Source organism: Salvelinus fontinalis, chromosome 6, assembly GCF_029448725.1.
Source record: "Salvelinus fontinalis isolate EN_2023a chromosome 6, ASM2944872v1, whole genome shotgun sequence".
Classification (NCBI taxonomy): domain Eukaryota; kingdom Metazoa; phylum Chordata; class Actinopteri; order Salmoniformes; family Salmonidae; genus Salvelinus; species Salvelinus fontinalis.
Window position 1 is genome coordinate 48,684,167 of NC_074670.1, and position 20,664 is coordinate 48,704,830.

The 20,664-nt window shown below is 44.4% G+C and overlaps 1 protein-coding gene across 2 annotated transcripts in view; it reads right to left on the reverse strand.

Moving 5' to 3' along the window:
- The window catches only part of spock1 (SPARC (osteonectin), cwcv and kazal like domains proteoglycan 1), a 289,083-nt gene that overhangs the window by 195,312 nt on the left and 73,107 nt on the right, over positions 1-20,664 (reverse strand). The window lies entirely within an intron of this gene.

Here is a 20,664-nt window from a genome sequence, read left to right on the forward strand (position 1 = left end):
CTCTACTTTACCTCCCTCTCTCCTAATCTCCTCTCTCACAGTTCTCTTATTCCTCTCCTCCCGTCTCTCTAATCGGGGCGTCCACACACGGCCTGGCAGAACAGGCTGAGGCTATGACTTCTCAGGGGGGGGGGGGGGGGGGGGGGCGGGTGATCAGAGAGAGTGAATGTCAGTGGGAAGGAAAGTTCAAAGCTAGCCTGTGGGAAGGAGCCGTCACTCCTGAGTGTGTATGTGAGAGAGAGAGAGAGAGAGAGAGAGAGAGAGAGAGAGAGAGAGAGAGAGAGAGAGAGAGAGAGAGAGAGAGAGAAAGACAGAGTATGTGTGTGGGTGCGTGCGTGCGTGCGTGCATGCGCGTGTGTCTGTCTGCATGGTGTGTGTGGTGTGTGCATGCTTGCCTGCACCTACGTGTGTGTGTGTGCTCGTGCATACCTACCCTAATAATATTAATTAAGTGGGTGCTTATATTTATCCTATTCCACACATGTACAAGTGTGTATTCATTGGAAATATGTTCTTTTTTTTACATTTCCCAACTCTCCCAGAGGGGCCCTCAGAGAGTAGGGTCACAGCCAGGGTCGGGAGCAATTAGGGTTAAATACCTTGCTCACGGACACAGACAGATTCTTCACCTTGTCGACTCAGGGATTCAAACCAGTAACCTTTCGGTTACAGGCCCAACGCTCTAACCGCTAGGCTACCTGCTGCCCTAGTCTGCTTCTCTCAGCCTTCCCAAATGCTAAATAAGTCTAATTAATGCAGACAGTACACCCACTACAGGCTGCTGCCAAGTTTCCTCTGTAAACTTTCCACAATGTACAGTATGATTGTGTTTTCTGGGGCATCTTTAACTGTGTGGGATTATCTCTTCTTGAGTTTATGTGAAGTTTGTTTCGTTTCTGTGTGAATCGTTCTGTGGGAGTTAGGTGTGTTTATGAATGTGTCTATGCAAGGGTTTACAGACAAACAGGATAATACTAGTCAGTGTGTATAATTGAGAAACTAAAAGGTAATGTAGAGTATGACTGTGTCTGGAAGCGTGCGAATGTGTGATTTATTCTGGGAGGAGAAAATAGTCAGTGAGCTGTCCTTCCTCGTCCAGTTCACCTTCCTAATCACCCTTCCCTCCATCCCTTTATCCCTCTCCGCCTCCTCCTTGCTCCAGAGGAAGAGTGTGATCAACGATACAGGGAGAGAAAGAGATTACGCATTTGTTAGGAGAGCAAATTGGGAAACAGAAAATCAATCCGAGCGGCACACTGCTATTTACACAAACTAATATACATTTCCCAGGGAAAGGGGGTCTGTGTGTGTGTGGGGGGGGGGGGTCAGAGCAGCCATTATATTCCTGTTTGCTGTGCAATGGAGGATTGAGAAACAAAAACGACTCAAGGCGAACTCACAGAGAAGATAAGAGACTCGCAGCCTCAGCATATCATTGTCCCCACCCCCCCACCGCCCCCACCCCCACCTTTGGGGCGAGCAAGAGTCAGCCACCCACTCAGCCTACACGAAAGGCAATTAACGTGAAGACAAAGAAAGAATGAAAGATGAGAGATGAAAGAAAGAGAGGAGAAGATTGGGGAAAGGTAACAAGAGAAGCAAACATTAGTTAGATACACATTCAAACCTACAGATACACACAGAGAGACTGCTACAAACACAGACGACCCACTGGGCACAGACGTCAATTCAACATCTGTTCCACGTTGGTTCAACATCATTTTGTTGAAATGACGTGGAAACAACGTTGATTCAACCAGCGTGTGCCCAGTGGGAACCCACAGATGTAGGATCTTAATTTGAGCCAGTTTTCTTCAGCAAAGAAAATAATGCAGCAACAGAAAATACAAATTATTATGTGGATGATAATTAATGGACATCTTTGTAAGGGTTGATGCATTTTTCTTAAGTGGAAATTATATACTTAAGACTTTTTAAACCTCAAAAACACTACCAGTTTATAATTTCCTGCATTACAGGAAAGTTCTCCTGCAACAGGGTGATCAAAATAAGATCCTACATCCGTAAATGAAACAGAATGGTGTTTAAGGTTATTGAAGGTGGTCAATACAACACAACATCAGACACAGAAACAACCCCTAATCAAAGGCAGTGTAGATTTCCAACACTTCACACACACACACAAAACACACACACACACACACACACACACACACGGTGGGCTGTGCCACTGCTCTGCCACCCACAGCAGCTGTGAGCAGTGATCTCATTTCACACAATCCCACGAGACGCTAAAAGGCTTACTCAGGCTGAGGCTGGTGGAAGGAGGGAGAAATTGAGAGAGGCAGAAAGAGAAAAGAATGAGAAGGGTAGGGGAGGGGGAGTCGAGATTGAAGAGGTGGAGAAAGGTGGCGAGAGAACGAGAGGAATGAAAGAGGCAGAGAGCGAGAAAGAGGAGAGTAGAGACAGGTAAAGAGAGAGGAAGACAACTGGTAGAAAGACAACATCTGAAGTCAGCTAATGTCACACACCACCAAACCCCACCCTTACAGTTGACACATGCTGGACTTACAGTAGAGAGTATAAGGATCACGACAGGGCTTACCAGTGCAGCCATGACTATTAGTCCCCTAACCCTAACCTTTAACCCCGCACACAGACGGCTGTGCTGTCACGTGTCAGAAAACGATGACTTCAGAGTCAAAAGAGCTAATCCTATCTGATCCAATGGTTCCAGTGGTTCCAATGGCTCAGTTGGTTGGAGCCACTAGGCTAGTCACCAGTATCCCCTGCCACGACAGACGAAAGCTATCTTCCTAGCCTTTGGCTTCTACCGCCTATTTATTGCCCCTTCCATACTATCCCCAGCCCCCTCCCCAGGCCTGCTGTGCAGTGCTAGTACATGGGGTTGGTAATACAACTTGGGAGTAAAGGTGTTGCTCGTGGAGGGTTGGTAGTCGACCGACTAGTGATAAATGGGGTGGTAGTAAAGAGGTTGGTAGTATAAGAGCCGGTGGTAAAACAAGCGTGTATATAAGAGGCCTGTGGTGAAAGAGACAGGGGAGCGTTGGTGGTAAAAGGGCTGAGTTGCTAACACAGCAGCCCAGTAATTAGCCTATAAAGCCTCACAGGAGCAATGGAGGTGATCTTTGAGACTGCCCAGTAAGCAATCCACAGCCTCACACACTGACAGACATACCCCTATAGATCTGGATTTACAGCCATATAGCTGAGGGATCCTGGGAGAGTTTAACACATTGAAGAAACAAAGGAAAGGAGAGAACGGGTAAGGAGGGAGAGAGAGGAGGGAGAGAGAGAGTGAATGGGATAAGGAGGGAGAGAGAGAGAGGGGAGAGAGAGAGAGGGGAGAGAGAGAGAGAGAGAGAGAGAGAGAGAGAGAGAGAGAGAGAGAGAGAGAAAGAAAGAAAGAAAGAAAGAAAGAAAGAAAGAAAGAAAGAAAGAAAGAAAGAAAGAAAGAAAGAAAGAAAGAAAGAAAGAGACAGGGGGGAGAGAATGAGTTCATAAAATGGGACAAACACCAAATTGAGGCTCTGCTTGCAGAATTCTGCAAAAACATCCTCTGTGTATAACGTAAAACACCAAATTATGCATGCAGGGCCGATACCAGCTAATGATCAAAATCCAGAAAAGAGTCATTAAATTATACAACCACCTAAAAGGAAGCGATTCCCAAACCTTCCATAACAAAGCCATCACCTACAGAGAGTTTAAACTAGAGAAGAGTCCCCTGAGAAATCTAGTCCTGGAGCTCTGTTCACAACCACAACCAGACCCCACAGAGCCCCATGAGAGCAACACAATTAGATCCAATCAAATCATGAGAAAACAACAAGATAATTACTTGACACATTGGAAAGAATTTACCAAAAAAACAGAGCAAACTGAAATGCTATTTGGCCCTTAAGAGAGAGTACTGTACACAGTGGCAGAATACCTGACTACAGTGGCTGACCCAAATTTAAGGAAAGCTTTGACTATGGACAGACTCAGTGACCATAGCCTTGGTATTGAGAGAGGCCGCTGAAGGCAGATCTGGCTCTCAAGAGTAGACAGGCAATGTGCACACTGACAAAAAATGAGCTGGAAACTGAGCTACACTTTCTGCCAAATCTATGACCATATTAGAGACACATATTTCCCCCAGATTACACAGACCAAAAAATAATTCGAAAACAATTCCAATTTTGATAATCTCCCATATCTATTGGGTGAAATACCACAGTATACCATCACAGCAGCAAGATTTGTGACCTGTTGCCACAAGAAAAGGGCAACCAGTGAAGAGCAAACACAATTGTAAATACTACCCATATTTATAATGAGTTATTTTCCCTTTTGTACTTCAACTACTTGCACATTATACATTATAACACATTATAACACAATTTGAAACAAAATGGGGAAAAAACAACAATTGAATCAATTTTAGAATTGGACTGTAAAGCAACAAAATGTGAAAAAAGTCAAGGGGTCTGAATACTTTCCGAATGCACTTTGTTAGTTTTTTGTGTGCTCTAGGGCAATGGTGTCTAGATGGAATTTGTATTTGTGGTCCTGGCAACTGGACCTTTTTTGGAACAGCATTATTATTATCTTACTGAGATTTACTGTCAGGGCACAGAATCTGTGCTGCTGTAGGCCCTCATTGGTTGGGGACAGAAGCACCAGATCATCAGCAAACAGTAGACATTTGACTTCACATTCTCGTATGGTGAGGCCGGGTGCTGCAGACTGTTCTAGTGCCCTCGCCAATTTGTTGATATATATGTTGAAGAGGGTGAGGCTCAAGCTGCATCCCTGTCTCACCCCACGGCCCTTTGGAAAGAAATGTGTGTGTTTTTTGCCAATTTTGATTGGCACACTTGTTGTTTGTGTACATGGATTTTATAATGTAGTATGTTTCTCCCCCAACACCACTTTCCATCCATTTGTATAGCAGACCATCATGCCAAATTGAATCAAAAGCTTTTTTGAAATCAACAAAGCATGAGAAGACTTTGCCTTTGTTTCGATTTGTTTGCTTGTCAATTAGGGTGTACATGGTGATTACGTGGTCTGTCATTAGGTAATTTGGTAAAAAGCCAATTTGACATTGGCTCAGTACATGGCTTCACTGAGGAAATGTATGCTGTTAATGATAATGCAAAAGATTTTCCCAAGGTTACTGTTAACACATATCCCACTGTAGTTATTGGGGTTACATTTCTCTTCACTTTTGTGGATTGGGGTGATCAGTCCTTGGTTCCAAATATTGGTGAAGATGCAAGAGCTAAAGATGATGTTAAAGAGTTTAAGTATAGCCAATTGGAACTTGTGGTCTATATATTTTATCATTCCATTTAGGATAGCATCAACACCACAGGCCTTTTTGGGTTGGAGGGTTTGTATTTTGTCCTGTAGTTCATTCAATGAAATTGGAGAATCCAGTGGGTTCTGGTGGACTTTAATAGTTGATTCTAAGATTTATATTTGATCATGTATATGTTTTTGCTGTTTGTTCTTTGTTATATAGCCAAAAAGATAGGAGAAGTGATTTATCCCCACATCTCAGTTTTCGATGGATAACTCTGTGTTGTTGTTTGTTTAGGGTGTTCCAATTTTACCAGAAGTGGTTAGATTCTATGGATTCTTCAATTACATTGAGCTGATTTCTGACATGCCATTCCTTCTTTTTCCGTAGTGTATTTCTGTTTTGTTTTAGTGATTCACCACACTGAATGCTCAGGTTTTCTGGGTCTCTACGGGTTTTTTTTCTCAATTTCTATCTTAGGTTTTTAAATTCTTCATCAAACCATTTGTCATTGTTGTTCATTTTCTTAGGTTGTCTGCATGAAATGCACCACCCTCTAGGAGGGAGAATCTGTCATCGTTAAGGTATGGGGATTCTATTGGGGGTATATAGGTAGCACACATGAGGGCATTTATCTCTGTTGAGATCATTTCCTTATTAATTTCTAGCCAGATGTTAAATGTTCCTGCTTTGACTCATTTAATAGAGTGGGTTTGGTCTGCTCTATACCAAATTAGCATACCCCCTGAGTCTCTTCCCTGTTTCACACCTGGTAGGTGGATGGGACTACCAGCTCTCTGTAACCTAGAGGGCAACTAGTGGTCTCTCTCTCTCCCTCTCTCTCTCTCTCGCTCTCTCAACAAACAACCATCACCGCAGGGCTATAATGAGCACCCCTGGGGATAGGCCCCTCCCACCAACCTCTCTGGGCTCTGATTGGACCAGGAAGCCCTGGCTTCACCCGCAAAGGTGAGACGAGGGCCTGAGTAGGAGCCACGGTTACAGTTGCCATGGAAATGCCTGTGTTACTCCCATTCCATTGTGATGTCAGAGAGAAGGGTATCATTCCATTGTTTTCCATGTGATGTTAGCAAAAAGGTTATATTCCATTGTTTCTATGGGATGTCAGAGAAAAATATAATATTCTATTGTTCCTTTGCGATATCAGCAAAACGTATACATTCAATTGTTTCTTTGTAATGTCAGTAGAAAATGGGTATTTTCTGGACCAATGGCACATCTACCTCATGAAGAGGGTTCTTAGCTTTGCACAAAGGATGATGTTCCATAAAATAATCAATTTCCACGCATTGTCACAAGGAGACAGGCCAGCTGCATACCAGTAAAGCCCCTATTTACACGCATCATAAAAACGAGACACTCCTGCAGCATACTAAAAGCCCCCTTCTCCACGCATCATAACAAGCCACTCCAGTTGCACAGCAGGAAAAAAACAACTATTACACACACATCATCACAACACAACGGAACAGGCCATCCATCAAAAAGCTTACACTGAACGAGTCCGTTTCATATCATGGTCCCCCATAGAGCACAGTTTGAATAATACATTGAATAAAGATTTTTAACTAACCCAAGATCACCACAGCCTGTCGTTTCCAATGGGAACAAATGAGTCATAGTGGGTAGAACAAGCAAGGTGGGCAGAGTCAAGCACGAGCTGTTCTAGCATTCATTTGCATGTTTCCGTTAGGGAACGCCTACTCTGAAGTGCGAGTGTGCAATAACTCAATTCGGCCTTTGCACTCCTTCTAAACAACACAATGTTTTTCAAAGGGAAACGTCTAGAAATTTGTTGTCCCCTCTGTTCATAACAGATGATAGTTTTGGGAATAGAAAACTGTATTGAGATAAAATGTTTCATTGCCGGCCTCTGGGCTTCCTCTCACTATCATATTTGGTACTGAGTGGAAGCGCCAAGCGGATGCTTCACATTTATACACCCAGTGGAATATCTGTCGCGTTGTTCTATCTGTGTTTGTATCATGAACGCATATCATCACTGATCTTCTATGACTGGATAGGTGAAAGCTATGCATTGAAACCTGTGTTGACACCAATCCAGTTGTGATAGATTAGGGATTAACTGAAAAGAGGGATGCATGTTAATGTATTCAAATGTATCAGATGTATCTGCTAAGGACCTCTCCCATGACTTCCTCAGAGAGTGTGTGACGACCAGCGCCTCTCTACACACACACACACACACACACACACACACACTCCTCGCTCGCTGTCGCCATGGTGATACACACTCAAGGTGACCGGGGACTTGTTGTTGACATGTCCTTAAGGTGGGACAGATTTATTTTGGTCCAGGCTTTCAGAGTCACAACCCTTGTCTTTAACATCAATGAAGAAGAAAAAAGCTGATCATGGACTACAGGAGGCAACAGAGAGAACACCATCGACGGGACCAAAAGGCTTCAAGTTCCTCGGCGTGCACATCACTGACAACCTAAAATGGTCCCTTCACACAGACAGTGTGGTGAAGAAGGGGCATTAGCGCCTCGTCAACCTCAGGACACTGAAGCAATTTGGCTAGTCCCCTAAGACCCTCACAGATGCACCATTGAGAGCATCCTGTTGGGTTGTAACACCGCCTGCTACGGCAATTGCACCGTCCACAACTGCAGGGTTCTCCAGAGGGTTTTTATTTATTTGTATTTATTTTACTAGGCAAGTCAAATAATAAAAAATTCTTATTTACAATGACGATCTACCAAAAGGCAAAAGGCCTCCTGCGGTTACGGGGGCTGGGATAAAAAAAAATATATATATATATATACACTACCGTTCAAAAGTTTGGGGTCACTTAGAAATGTCCTTGTTTTTTAAAGAAAAGCACTTTTTTTGTCCATTAAAATAACATAAAATGTATCCGAAATACAGTGTAGACATTGTTAATGTTGTAAATGACTATTGTAACTGGAAACGGCAGATTTTTAATGGAATATCTACATAGGCGTACAGAGGCCCATTATCAGCAACCATCACTCCTGTGTTCCAATGGCATGTTGTGTTAGCTAATCCAAATTTATAATTTTAAAAAGCAGATTGATCATTAGAAAGCGCTTTTGCAATTATGTTAGCACAGCTGAAAATTGTTGTGCTGATTATAGAAGCAATAAAACTGTCCTTCTTTAGACTAGTTGAGTATCTGGAGCATCAGCATTTTTGGGTTCGATTACAGGCTCAAAATAGCCAGAAACAAAGAACTTTCTTCTGAAACTCGTCAGTCTATTCTTGCTCTGAGAAATGAAGGATGTTCCATGCAAGAAATTGAAGATCTTGGCAATTGACGTCTCGACACCAGTCTCAACGTCAACAGTGAAGAGGCGACTCCGGGATGCTGGCTGCAGTAGATATCTCAGATAGGGGGGAGTGAGACCTAAGAGGGTTTTATAAATAAGCATCAACCAGTGGGTCTTGCAATGGGTATACAGAGATGACCAGTTTACAGAGTGCAGTGACGTATCCTATAAGGAGCATTGGTGGCAAATCTATGGCCGAATGGTAAAGAACATCTAGCCGCTCGAGATCACCATTACCTGCCGATCTATAAATTATGTCGACGTAGTCTAGCATGGGTAGGATGGTCATCTGAATCAGGGTTTGTTTGGCAGCTGGGGTGAAAGAGGAGAGATTACGATAGAGGAAACCAAGTCTAGATTTAACTTTAGCCTGAAGCTTTGATATGTGCTGAGAGAAGGACAGTGTACCGTCTAGCCATACTCCCAAGTACTTGTATGAAGTGACTACCTCAAGCTCTAAACCCTCAGAGGTAGTAATGACATCTGTGGGGAGAGGGGCATTCTTCTTACCAAACCACATGACCTTTGTTTTGTAGGTGTTCAGGACAAGGTTAAAGGTAGAGAAAGCTTGTTGGACACTAAGAAAGCTTTGTTGTAGAGCATTTAACACAACATCCAGGGAGGGGCCAGCTGAGTACAAGACTGTATAATCAGCATATAAATGGATGACAGAGCTTCCTACTGCCTGAGCTATGTTGTTGATGTAAATTGAGAAGAGCGTGGGGCCTAGGATTGAGCCTTAGTGTACTCCCTTGGTGACAAGCAGTGGCTGAGACAGCAGATTTTCTGACTTTATACACTGCACTCTTTGAGAGAGCTAGTTAGCAAACCAGGCCAAAGACCCCTCAGAGATACCAATACTCTTTAGCCGGCCCACAAGAATGGAATGGTCTACCGTATCAAAAGCTTTGGCCAAGTCAATAAAAATAGCAGCACAACATTGCTGAGAATCAAGGGCAATGGTCACATCATTGAGAACCTTTAAGGTTGCAGTGACGCATCCATAACCTGAGCGGAAACCAGATTGTATGCAAGAGATAATGCTGTAGACATCAAGAAAGCTTCTTGATAAACAGGGCAAAATAGTTAGGCAAAACAGTTAGGATCAGCTTGATCTCCCCCTTTAAATAAGGGATGAACCGTGGCTGCCTTCCAAGAAATAGGAACCTCCCCAGAGAGGAGAGACAGGTTAAAAAGGTCGGAGATAGGCCTAGCGATGATAGGGGCAGCAACCTTAAAGAAGAAAGGGTCTAAACCATCTGACCCAGATGGTGTTTTGGGGTCAAGTTTCAGGAGCTCCTTTAGGACCTGGGACTCAGTGATTGCCTGCAAGGAGAAACTTTGTAGCGGGGCAGGGGAAAAAGAGGGCGAAGTATCAGGGATAGTCACATTAGAAGGGGTGAGAGATGAGGAAATGTTGAATGGGAAAGGAGGCGTGGCTGAGTCAAATAAGAATCCTGACTTAATGAAGTGGTGATTAAAGAGCTCAACCATGTGCTTCTTGTCAGTAACAACCCCATCATCAACATTAAGGGACATGGCAGCTGTAAGGAGGAGGGTTTATTCTCCAGGTCTTTAAGCGTTTTCCAGAACTTCTTGGGGTTAGACCCACAGAGAGAGCACTGCTCCTTAAAGTAACTAACTTGGGCCTTCCGGATAGCCTGAGTGCACTTATTTCTCATTTGCCTCAACGAGAGCCAGTCAGCCCGAGTATGCCAGTGCCGAGCCTTTTGCCAAATGCAATTCTTGAGGTGGAGTAACTCTGCAAGATCACGGTCGAACCAGGGGCTGAAACTGTTTTAAATTCTAATTTTCTTTATGGAGGCGTGTTTGTTAACAATACCACTGAAAAAAAAATATATATATTCCATTTTACAGAGGCCAGTTCATGAGGGAAGGCTTGCTCATTAAAGTTTGAAAGTTTTTTAGCAAGTGTCTATGACAAATCAGGTCAGGTCATTTCACTGAGCAGCCATCATGAACACAGGCTGTAAAACAGTGAGGTCATTACAGAAAACACCAGACTGATACCTATCAGGATTATTTGTGAGGATAACATCAAGAAGGGTAGCCTTTTCTGGGTGTTTGGAGTCATATCTTGTGGGATTGGTAATAATCTGAGAAAGATTTAGGGAGTCCCATTGCTTAAGGACTTGGTCAGGTGGTTTAAGCATGTCCCAGTTTAGGTCACCTAGCAGGACAAATTCAGACTTAGTGCAAGGGGCCAGGAGAGAGTTTAGTGCAGGTATACAAAGCCGGCGAGAGGTGGTTAGAACGGGACAAAAGTCAAAAGCCAGCAGCATACCACCCTGCATACCACTGCTGGCTTGCTTCTGAAGCTAAGCAGGGTTGGTCCTGGTCAGTCCCTGGATGGGAGACCAGATGCTGCTGGAAGTGGTATTGGAGGGCCAGTAGGAGGCACTCTTTCCTCTGTTCTAAAAAAAAAAAAATATCAAAAATATCCCAATGCCCCAGGGCAGTGATTGGGGACACTGCCCTGTGTAGGGTGCCGTCTTTCGGATGGGACGTTAAACGGGTGTCCTGACTCTCTGAAGTCATTAAAGATCCCATGGCACTTATCGTAAGAGTAGGGGTGTTAACCCCGGTGTCCTGGCTAAATTCCCAATCTGGCCCTCAAACCATCATGGTCACCTAACAATCCCCAGTTTACAATTGGCTCATTCATCCCCCTCCTCTCCCCTGTAACTATTCCCCAGGTCGTTGCTGCAAATGAGAACGTGTTCTCAGTCAACTTACCTGGTAAAATAAATAAAAAAAGGCCAAAAGTCAGTGTAACCAATAGAGAGTCAGAGTCCCGAGTGTGGGAACAAACATAGTCTGTCCCACGGTTGGGTAAAGACATTTCGTAGTCAACAAAGCATGCAGGAGTCATGCAAATAGCAAATTGCACAAGACAAAAATGTAATATATAAGGGGGAGACAACCAGGGCAGACGGTGAACAGATCGCCAGGTGGAATCCAAGCAACAGTGCAGCAGACAACGGGAGTAGGTGTCACACCTACAAATAGTAGAAGCTTTTATTTCTGGAGGCCAGCAGCGTTGCAGTTCTTGACACACTCAAACCAGTGCAACTGGCATCTATTTACCATACCCCGTTCAAAGGCACTTAAATATTTCTTCTTGCCCATTCATCCTCTGAATGGCACACATACACAATCCATGTCTCAATTGTCTCAAGGCTTAAAAATCATTCTTTAACCTGTCTCCCCCCCTTCATCTACACTGATTGAAGTGGATTTAACAAGTGAGGGATCATAGCTTTTACCTGGATTCACCTGGTCAGTCTATGTCATGGAAAGAGCAGGTGTTACTCACGTTTTGCAAAACTCAATGTGTAACTACTGCTGTACACACCCTTTTCTATTCATATATTGTCCATACTGTCTTTACACATGTTTAGATATTTATACACATTATATGTATATATATATATTTCGGTCTCTGACATTGCTCGTTCTGATATTTCTTAATTTCCTTATTTATCTGGATTAGATGCGTATTGATTTATTTTTTTATTGCTAGATATTACTGCACTGTTGGAGCTAGAAACACAGGCATTTAGCTGCACCTGTGATAACATCTGCAAATCTGTGTATGTGACCAATAAACTTTGATCAATAAACTGCCATCAAGGACCTCTATATCAGGCGGTATGAAAGGAAAGCCTGGAAAATCGCTAAAGGCTCCAGCCACCCAAGCCATAGAGTGTTCTCCCTGCTTCAGCACGGCAGGCGGTACCGATACATCAAGTCTGGCGCCAACAGGCTCCTGAACAGCTTCCATCCCCAAGCCATAAGACTTCTAAATATCAAACAGAATGGCTACATGTACTATCTGCATTGACCCTTTGCACTGTCTCTATGCACACTCACAGGACTCCACAGAGCTGCGCACCACTGACACTCCCAACACACACATAACATGCACATACACTCACATACGATCTTCATTTACGCTGCTGCTCCTCTGTTTATCATATATCCGGATTCCTAGTAATCTTACCTCTTTACATATCTACCTCTGTCACTCCAGTATCCCTGCACATTGTAAATATGGTATTGGAACTGACCCTTTATATAACTTCTTACTTTCTCGTGTTTGTCTTGTTTCTTATTTCTCATGTGTTTTTGTTTTCTACCTTGTGCTATTTTTAGAACGATACTGATTATTGCATTGTTGGGTTTAGAGTTCGGGAAGAAAGGCATTTCACTGTACTTGTGCACGTGACATTAAAACTTGAAACTCGATTTGATTTTGATTCAACATCCTCGGGGCTTTAGCCATCGCTCAGAATACACCATCGACACGCATTCAAATCGGTCCTATGTGCCAAGTCAGTGACAAATTAATGACAAACTCAGACTAAGGGATCACCTCCAAATCTATTATCTATTTTCATTACCCAGGCTTTTCCCTCAAACACACCTCGGGTAAGACACCAACTATATGGTAAACACTCAACTACCAGCTCAAATGTATTAGCATTTAGCTTATTTTTTCAAAATGTGTTCCAATTGCACTCTCATAGCCGTCTGTGGCAGAGGAGATTTGAGGATGCATACGCGGAGAAGTATTTACAAGCGAGTGAGTGCACTGGTACTTTTCCCACCTCACTCCTGTTCTCTCGTCAGAGCATTCTCCTCTGGGTCCAGGGAGAACATAGCTGTTGTCTCTACCCGGTGCTGGTGGCAGCCATTGTAACGTCGTGACAGCTGTCAGCTGGGACAATATGGTGAGCTCAGTTGGAGGCGAATGGGAATCTGTTCCCGGAGACGTATACAACGTAAACACTATCAATCACAGTGTCGTCGCACCTCAAGCGCGGAATCTGTGTGTGTAGGAGACTTTTAGGACTCAACAACATCAAGCAAAGTAGTCTGTTATTATAGATGGGGAACTGACCGGTCCAAATGATATGTCCATGTTTCCATCACTTCTTGCCCATCCTATGCCTTTGTTTTCAACAAAAAGTTCAGTAACAGACCCATGTAATTCCAGTTGATATTGCGAGAGTTGTTTTGTTCGCGGAATGCGCCGGTACATTGTCTATAAAAAAGTGGACCCTCGTGAACAAAACTACCAGCTCTCTATAACCTAGAGGGCAACCGGTGGGTGGCTGGGTGGGTCTCTCTCTCTCTCTCTCTCTCTCTCTCTCTCTCTCTCTCTCTCTCTCTCTCTCTCTCTCTCTCTCTCTCTCTCTCTCTCTCTCTCTCTCTCTCTCTCTCTCTCTCTCTCTCTCTCTCTCTCTCTCTCTCTCTCTCTCTCTCTCTCTCTCTCCATTTTGAAAGTGCTGAACCAATAGGCTCGCTTGCTTGCATTTGCATATACTCAGAGCTAAGTGTTCTTGATATAAGTACAAACAGGATGAATTTACTGAACATAAATGTAATAATGTTTGTGCATGGTTCAAAAGTCAAACGTCAAAACACATTTGTTATTATTGAAGGAGAATGAGGTTCTTATCGATTTACACAAATCCACAAGGAGTCAGTAGAATCCACATTTGTTAAAGCAAGTCTGCAATATCAGCTATGGTCTTAAAAAGTGAGTAAATGAGGTGGAATTAACTGTTTTGCTACCTAGATGACGCTCAGCTGATAGCCAGGTGTAAGAGTGGTAAGGATTCACTCCATGGTGCTGAAAGGAAAGCTCTGCTGTTGGGACAGCTTTATGTAGCCCTAACAGTTTGTGGGCACCGTTTGTCACCGTTATAGTGCAATTCATGTATTGTTTAGTGTTGTGTTGTGTAGTGGCTTTGTTGGCATACATAACATTTGTTGTTTTTGCGCCACCAAGATTTACATGTTAAAATCGCCCCTGAGTATTTCCCAGAAGTGGTTAGATTCTATGGATTCTGTTCTTTCTTTTTCCGTAGTGTATTTCTGTATTGTTTTAGTGATTCACCATAGCGAAGGCTCAGGTTTCCTGGGTCGGTATCTATGTTTTTGGTTGGACAGGTTTCTCAATTTATTTCTTATGTTTTTGCATCAAACCATTTGTCACTGTTGTTCATTGTCTTCGGTTGTCTGCTTGACATTTTTCGATTTGATCTGGAAGCTGAGAGTTCAAATGTACTATCAAAAAGAAAGGAGGACCAAGGCACAACGTTTTAAAAATCCGACGCGTTTCGTCTGTACTCCCTGACGAAGGCCATGCAGCCGAAGCGCGTTGGATTTTTAAAACTTTGTTTCTATTGAACATGCCATACTAATAAAGGAATTTTTATTAATTATATGAAGAGTGCCCTGGTCCTCCTTTCTTTTTGATGACCAATTTACCCCTTTTACCAAAGAGCACCTTCTATCTACCAAAACCTACCATTGCGTACCTTAGTAGCACTTCCCTTCCTCCTCCTTTTTTTCTACAAGTTCTACTATATTAGGTTTTCTACTGCCAAGTTTACACCTTTACTATTACAGTGAAACGTTTTGTCCAGGAAGTTGGCTGAAAGGGATTTAATTTGTTGTTGTTGCCTAATTGTTTTTTGATAGCTTTCAACTTTCCTTCCATCCATAGCATTTCATAAATGTATACAGTTCTTTTGGCTTTGATGCCTCATGATTGAGTATTGCTCTGTTCAAGTAGACTGTGATGTTGCTGTGATCTGATAGGGCTGTCCGTGGGATGACTGTGAACGCTCTGACAGACTCTGGGTTGAGGCCAGTGATAAAGTCATCTACAGTACTACTGCCAAGAGATGAGCTGTAGGTGTACCTACCATAAGAGTCCCCTCGAAGCCTACCATTGACTGTACAGAGGCAGCATGCGATAGAGCTACACGAGTTGTGGCCCGTTTCTGTTGGTTGTTGTGTCTAGAGGGGCATATTTGTGAGGGAAGGCTGTCCCCTCCAGGTAGGTGGGTGGTTGGCCCCCTGTGTGCTAAGAGCGTCAGGTTCTTGTCCAGTTCTGGCATTTAGGTCGCCACAGACTAGTACACGTCCCTGGACCTGGAAATGGTTGATCTCCCCCTCTAGGATGGAGAAGCATGGGGAGTGTTAAAGTATGAGGATTCTATTGGGGGGGACATAGTTAGCACACAAAGACATTTTTCTTTGATAAGATAATGTCCTTATTCATTTCTTGCCAGATGTAAAATGTTCCTGTTTTGACTAATTTAATAGAGTGGGTTACATCTGCTCTATACCAAATTAGCAAACCCCCTGAGTCTCTTCTGTATTTCACACGGAAGTTACTTTCTCTCTTCCGACCGTAGTTTGGTGGATGGAACTACCAGCTCTCTGTAACCTAGAGGGCGTCCAGTTAATAGTAATTTCATTCACTCCTGCTTCAATACACACACTTTTCATATTTTTTTCTTGTCACACTCTCTTGTCACGCCCCTCTCTCATTTAGATTTGTGTCATAGCATCCCTAGTCAGAGTTACACAACTGCTACGTCTGGTTAATGACAAAGGAATGACCAGAATACAGAGAGCCCAATGAGAGATGTTCAACTGAGATCCCACTACGTCAATAAGCAGAGTAAATCAGCAGCACAATCATCATCACAACAGTTAGGATCATCATAATCGACTTCATCATCATCAAAACCTGACTGGAATTGTAATCAAAATGCTAATATTACCAACAGGGCCATGATTGGAATGAGATTTTATTTTTTTCATCTTTCATCCTGTTGTGTGTAATTCTGGAGGGGCTTTGGCACTTTGAGCTCACTTTTGTGTGTGTGTGTGTGTGTGTGTGTGGGGGGGGGGGGGGGTTGAGGAGAGGGATAGTTACAGAGATGGTGTTGAGAAAGGTGGGATATAGTAATTAGGTTGGTGGAAGTGAAGGGTGAGTGAGGGGAGGAAAGGTGTGATGACAGTAGAATCAACTCAATATCTCAGGGAATCATGGTGGCAACCGATTGATATTTTCTCTGTGTGTGTGTGTGTGTGTGTGTGTGTGTGTGTGTGTGTGTGTGTGTGTGTGTGTGTGTGTGTGTGTGTGTGTGTGTGTGTGTGTGTGTGTGTGTGTGTGTGTGTGTGTGTGTGTGTGTGTGTGTGTGTGTGTGTGTGTGTGCGCCTCCAGTGTGATGTCATCTGGGCTTGTGCCGTCACCCTGAGAGGCAAGACAGCAGTTGTTGATTGATCAGCGCTTTCGTCAGGAGCACTTCACACACACCAAAACACTATCAGCACATACACCAAAACACTATCAGCACACACACAAACGGTGTTGTCAAAACAGGGCTGTGTGTTGTCTCTGCATCTTCAAAGACAACAGCGGGCTCCCCCAAAAACACAGACAACCTTGGAGCAGTTTAGAGCAGTCAGAGCAGTCAGGGGAGACACTAGAAATATGATAAACACTATAAACACAGACACTAAACGGAAACTATCAGACACTAACAACACTCAGAGAGAGAGAGAAAGTTCAGGTATAGACCCATGTAATTCCAGTTGATATTGCGAGAGTTGTTTTGTTCGCGGAATGCGGCGTCTATGTGTCGTTACAATGTATTTGTATTTTGATTGTATTGATTGTATTTTCCTTCCTTTTTAGACCAGATAGGCCTCATAAAATACTTCAGTGTCTCTCTATCTGGTGGGCTAAACTGCGTCTCTCTCTCTCTCTCTCTCTCTCCATCTGAATCTATCTGGATTTCTGTCGGTGTCCATTTTGAAAGTGCTGAACCAATAGGCTCGCTTGCTTGCACTTGCTTATACTTAGAGCTAAGTGTTCTTGATATAAGTACAAACAGGATGAATTTACTTTCCATAAATGTAACAATGTTTGTGCATGGTTCAAAAGTCAAAACGCATGTTGGCGTTTGTTATTATTGAAGGAAAGAGAGAGAAGGAGAGTGAAGGAGAGAGAAAGAGAGAGAGGGGGGAGAGAGACAGAGAAAGGTAGAGAGAGGCTAAACATTAAGCTAAACTGACCCTGACCCTGACCCTGGCGTTGAAATCTCGCAAATGATCAGAGATAAGGAACAGGGGTATGAAGGGAATTACTCAAACTATCAACTATTCCTCCCTCGAAATATATATTTTTATTTTGACCCCTTTTTCTCCCCAATGTTGTCCTATCCAATTGGTAGTTACAGTCTTGTCTCATCGCTGCAAATCCTATACGGACTCGGGAGAGGCGAAGGTCGAGAGCCGCGTGTCCTCCGAAACACAACCAAGCCGCAATGCTTTTTGACACAATGCCCACTTAACAAGGAAGCCAGCCGCACCAATGCGTCGGAGGAAACACTATACACCTGGCGACCGTGTCAGCGTGCACTGTGACTGGCCCGCCACAGGAGTTGCTAGTGAGCGATGGGACAAGGACCCTCCCCGAACCCGGACAGCGCTGGGCCAATTGTGCGCCGCCCCTTGGGTCTCCCTGGCTGCGACAGAGCCTGGACTTGAACCCAGAATCTCTAGTGGCACAGCTAGCACTGCGATGCAGTGCCTTAGACCACTGCGCCAATCGGGAGGCCCCATCCCTCTAATTCTTTAATTCAATTAATTTAATCCCTCTGTCCCTCTCGCCATCTGTCCTTCCTTCGCGGTATTCCTCTGTCCCTCTCCCCATCCTTCCTTCTCTACATCCCTTATGTCCCTCTCTCCATCCCTCGTTCCCGCCTCCCACCCGGTACAAGCGGAGAGTCTTACAAGTTAAGCCGGTTAAGTATTGTGTTTGCATTTAGTTGTGGTGGAGGGGGCGGCATGCGGAGAGAGGGAGGCTGATAATAAGAGATAGCGCTTCGTGCACTAACACAATGGAGAGGGATTAGAGTATGTCTCTCCACCCGACTAGAAACACACATACACGGCAAACACACAAACACACACAGAAGTAATACAAACAGCTATACACTTATAACACACACACACACACACACACACACATTAAACACTGCTTCAAGATAGACACACACACCATGAAGGGAAACATACACACGGTTTCAGTAGCCCTGACATACAGACACACAAACACACACACACCGACTCACCATGAGGCAGAGAGAAGAGAACTGAAAGGTCAGTGTGCTTATTGTTCCACAGAGGATCAGTATAAACAGACGGCAGAGGGTGTGAGGAAGACTCACATCCAGTTGCATACTACTTCTCACCGGAAATCTTGGTGGGATTGTGTTAAGTGATAGTGTTTAAGTGTGTGCGTGTGCGTGTGCGTGTGAGAGAAGAGAGAGAAAGAGGTAGAAGTGTACAGAGTTCAATAGTAGAGATGTGTGTGTTCTGCTCTACTCTGCCTTGCTCTGTGTGCATAGGACTATATCATAACACCTAACTTGGCTGATCGTAACAGCCTGTGATAGATCCTCTAATGCCTCTATGCAGACGACACCATTCTGTATACTTCTGGCCCTTCTTCGGACACTGTGTTAACTAACCTCCAGACGAGCTTCAATGCCATTACAACTCTCCTTCCATGACCTCCAACTGCTCTTAAATGCAAGTAAAACTAAATGCATGCTCTTCAAACGATCGCTGCCCGCACCTGCCCGCCCGTCCAGCATCACTACTCTGGACGGTTCTGACTCACATTAAGCATCTCCAATCCAAAATCAAATCTAGAATGGGCTTCCTATTTTCGCAGCAAAGCATCCTTCACTCATGCTGCCAAACATACCCTCGTAAAACTGACTATCCCACCGATCCTTGACTTTGGCGATGTCATTTATAAAATAGCCTCCAACACTCTATTCAGCAAACAGGATGCAGTCTATCACAGTGCCATCCGTTTTGTCACCAAAGCCCCATATACTACCCAGCACTGCGACCTGTATGCTCTCGTTGGAAGGCCCTCGCTTCATATTCGTCGCCAAACCCACTGGCTCCAGGTCATCTATAAGTCTTTGCTAGGTAAAGCTCCGCCTTATCTCAGCTCACTGGTCACCATAGCAGCACCCACCCGTAGCACGCGCTCCAGCAGGTATATCTCACTGGTCACCCCCAAAGTTCTCTGCTGCCAATGACTGCAATGAATTGCAAAAATCACTGAAGCTGTATCTATCTCATATCTCCCTCACTAACTTTAAGCATCAACTGTCAGAGTAGCTCACAAATCACTGCATCTGTACATAGCCCATCTGTAAATAGCCCATCCAACTACATCATCCCCATGACGTGCTCTCTGCTTGCTCCAACCGTGCTCTCTGCTTGCTCTAACCGTGCTCTCCGCGTGCTCTAACCGTGCTCTCCGCTTGCTCTAACCGTGTTCTCTGCTTGCTCTAACCTTGCTCTCCGCTTGTTCTAACCGTGTTCTCTGCTTGCTCTAACCTTGCTCTCCGCTTGTTCTAACCGTGTTCTCTGCTTGCTCTAACCGTGCTGTCTGCTCGCTCTAACCGTGCTCTCTGCTCGCTCTAACCGTGCTCTCTGCTTGCTCTAACCGTGCTCTCTGCTCGTTCTAACCGTGCTCTCCGCTCGTTCTAACCGTGCTCTCCGCTTGCTCTAACCGTGCTCTCCGCTCGCTCTAACCGTGCTCTCTGCTTGCTCTAACCGTGCTCTCCGCTTGCTCTAACCGTGCTCTCCGCTTGCTCTAACCGTGCTCTCTGCTCGCTCTAACCGTGCTCTCTGCTCGCTCTAACCGTGCTCTCTGCTCGCTCTAACCGTGCTCTCTGCTCGCTCCAACCGTGCTCTCTGCTCGCTCCAACCGTGCTCTCTGCTCGCTCCAACCGTGCTCTCTGCTCGCTCCAACCGTGCTCTCTGCTCGCTCCAACCGTGCTCTCTGCTCGCTCCAACCGTGCTCTCTGCTCGCTCCAACCGTGCTCTCTGCTCGCTCTAACCGTGCTCTCCGCTTGTTCAATAGTGTTAGTTAATTGACATCCTATGGAAAGCCCTTAATGGAGAACCCCTAAAGCACCAATGTGGATGTGTCCCAATAGACTAGAGCTGTTTCCTATCCTTATAATAATATATGTCATGTGACAGTCCTCCACAGGGGATTTCAGTAAAACTTTAAGGAATGTAGTCCAGGTTACTCTCAGAGAGACAAAGACAAAGCAACAGAAAAAAGAATACTGTCATCAACAACCTGATTGGTTTTCTGGGTCGCCGTGTAAACTCACTGGGTAAATTAGA